This window comes from Anastrepha obliqua, unplaced genomic scaffold (assembly GCF_027943255.1).
Source record: "Anastrepha obliqua isolate idAnaObli1 unplaced genomic scaffold, idAnaObli1_1.0 ptg000153l, whole genome shotgun sequence".
Lineage (NCBI taxonomy): Eukaryota > Metazoa > Arthropoda > Insecta > Diptera > Tephritidae > Anastrepha > Anastrepha obliqua.
The window spans coordinates 185,001-188,221 of record NW_026562245.1 but is presented as its reverse complement, the minus strand read 5'-3'; the positions used below and the strand labels follow the sequence as shown (position 1 = coordinate 188,221).

Below are 3,221 nucleotides of genomic sequence, written 5' to 3'. Positions count from 1 at the left end.
GTGTGGTTTCTGTCCGCACTGAGCTGGCCTTGGGACACCTCCGTTATTATTTGAGAGATGTACCGCCCCAGTCAAACTCCCCACCTGGCAATGTCCTTGAATTGGATCATACCTGAGTGTTGGAGTTATACCAAATTTTAATTATAATAATAACACATTGAAGTGATATCATTTTATTAAAATATGTTTACAATTATATAACAAACTCGTGATACTTTGATCAAGAAGCTTGCATCAAAACCCAATACCATAAGATATATAAATATATCCATATAATGGCTAAGCAATGATACACGTTCCATTTAATCAAGTAAGTAAGGAAACAATAAGAGTAGTGGTATTTCATTGTTGATAAAATAACCGAAATTATAATATCTCCCACTTATGCTACACCTCTTATGTCTCCTTACACTGCCAGACTAGAGTCAAGCTCAACAGGGTCTTCTTTCCCCGCTAATTATTCCAAGCCCGTTCCCTTGGCTGTGGTTTCGCTAGATAGTAGATAGGGACAGTAGGAATCTCGTTAATCCATTCATGCGCGTCACTAATTAGATGACGAGGCATTTGGCTACCTTAAGAGAGTCATAGTTACTCCCGCCGTTTACCCGCGCTTACTTGAATTTCTTCACTTTGACATTCAGAGCACTGGGCAGAAATCACATTGTGTCAACACCCGTTAGGGCCATCACAATGCTTTGTTTTAATTAGACAGTCGGATTCCCCAAGTCCGTGCCAGTTCTGAATTGATTGTTAATTGATAATCGTTATAATTTAAAAGGAATATATATCGAATGATATAATTCCTTAAAAATTTTAGCAAGAAAGTTCCACAATTGGCTACGTAACTACTATCCGGGGAACAAGAATCGTAATTCTCTATTTACCCAGAACGAGTACATAAACCATGGTATTGCTTCCCAATCAAGCCCGACTATCTCAATCTTCAGAGCCAATCCTTATCCCGAAGTTACGGATCTAATTTGCCGACTTCCCTTACCTACATTATTCTATCGACTAGAGACTCTTCACCTTGGAGACCAGCTGCGGATATTGGTACGGCCTGTTGAGAAGTTTGCGTGACCCCACCATAAATTTTCAAGGTCCGAGGAGAAAATATCGACACAACAGTAAATGTCATGCTCTTCTAGTCCATCTACCATATCTCTCTTCGAAAGACTTCCATGGTAGTACGACTATAAAACAGAAAAGAAAACTCTTCCGATATCTCTCGACGGCTTCTTTATGGTCGTTCCTGTTGCCAGGATGAGCACAAGGCCCATTTTTAATAACAAACGGATACTCAACAGGTTACGGAATTGGAACCGTATTCCCTTTCGTTCAAAATAATTCAAGTATTTTAATTATTTTTAAATATATTTTTATTAATATTTTTTTTTATTAAAAACTTGAAAATTTTCGGCTTTCGCCTTGAACTTAGGACCGACTAACTCGTGATCAACCACTGTTCACACGAAACCCTTCTCCACTTCAGTCCTCCAAGGTCTCATTCGATTATTTGCTACTACCACCAAGATCTGTACCAATAGCGGCTCCATGCAGGCTTACGCCAAACACTTCTAAGCACACTATTGTACCCTCCTACTCACTAAAGTTTCAAAATTTATAAATCAATCGAAATTGTTTTATAAATCATCTACTTTAGCGGTAATGTATAGGTATACAACTTAAGCGCCATCCATTTTAAGGGCTAGTTGCTTCGGCAGGTGAGTTGTTACACACTCCTTAGCGGATTACGACTTCCATGTCCACCGTCCTGCTGTTTTAAGCAACCAACGCCTTTCATGGTATCTGCATGAGTTGTTAATTTAGGCACCGTAACATTACGTTTGGTTCATCCCACAGCGCCAGTTCTGCTTACCAAAAGTGGCCCACTGGGCACATTATATCATAACCTCAACCTTCATATCAAGAAAGGTGAGGTTCTTACCCATTTAAAGTTTGAGAATAGGTTAAAATCGTTTCGACCCTAAGGCCTCTAATCATTCGCTTTACCAGATAAGATTATTTTATATAATTTTTAAATGCACCAGCTATCCTGAGGGAAACTTCGGAGGGAACCAGCTACTAGATGGTTCGATTGGTCTTTCGCCCCTATACTCAATTCTGACAATCGATTTGCACGTCAGAACTGTTTCGGTCTTCCATCAGGGTTTCCCCTGACTTCAACCTGATCAAGTATAGTTCACCATCTTTCGGGTCACAGCATATATGCTCAAGGTACGCTCCAGTTAGAGGTATAAATAATAATAAATTATCATTATACATAACTATATGGAACGCCCCGGGATTGAATTAATTGACTATTTATTAAAAAATAGACTAAAAATTAATCCCATTATATTTAAGTTAAGTTAATTATGCCATTAAGTTTAATATAACTCAATGACTTGCACATATGTTAGACTCCTTGGTCCGTGTTTCAAGACGGGTCCCGAAGGTATCCTGAATCTTTCGCATTGTTAATCATATAAATGCATACAAATAAATATTAATATCATAGATATTAAATTTTTTGTAAAATTCAAAAAATGAATTTTAGCATTATATATAATAAAATCTATCAACACTTTATCAAATCATTAGTATTTATTTTATGTTAATATGCTTAAAAAGCAAATTAATTTAAATAAACTTAATATCACCAATGATCTTTTGATAAATACTTTATTATGTTAATAGATTACAATGTCCTTATATGAAAAAAATGCACATTATTTTTTTAATTATTTAATGATGAATTTTTCATAATGGATATTCAGGTTCATCGGGCTTAACCTCTAAGCAGTTTCACGTACTATTTAACTCTCTATTCAGAGTTCTTTTCAACTTTCCCTCACGGTACTTGTTTACTATCGGTCTCATGGTTATATTTAGTTTTAGATGGAGTTTACCACCCACTTAGTGCTGCACTATCAAGCAACACGACTCTTTGGAAATATCTTTCTAGTAATCATTAACGTTATACGGGCCTGGCACCCTCTATGGGTAAATGGCCTCATTTAAGAAGGACTTAAATCGTTAATTTCTCATACTAGATATTAAGATATTCCATACACTGCATCTCACATTTGACATATAGACAAAGTGACTTAGTGCTGAACTATTTTCTTTTCGCTCGCCGCTACTAAGAAAATCCTTGTTAGTTTCTTTTCCTCCCCTCATTAATATGCTTAAATTCAGGGGGTAATCCCATATGAGTT

General features: G+C 36.5%; 1 pseudogene; it reads right to left on the bottom strand.

Annotated features, from left to right (window-relative positions):
- Positions 1 to 3,221, bottom strand: part of LOC129252182 (large subunit ribosomal RNA) — a pseudogene marked incomplete at its 3' end in the record, with an annotated part of 3,228 nt that continues 7 nt past the window's right edge.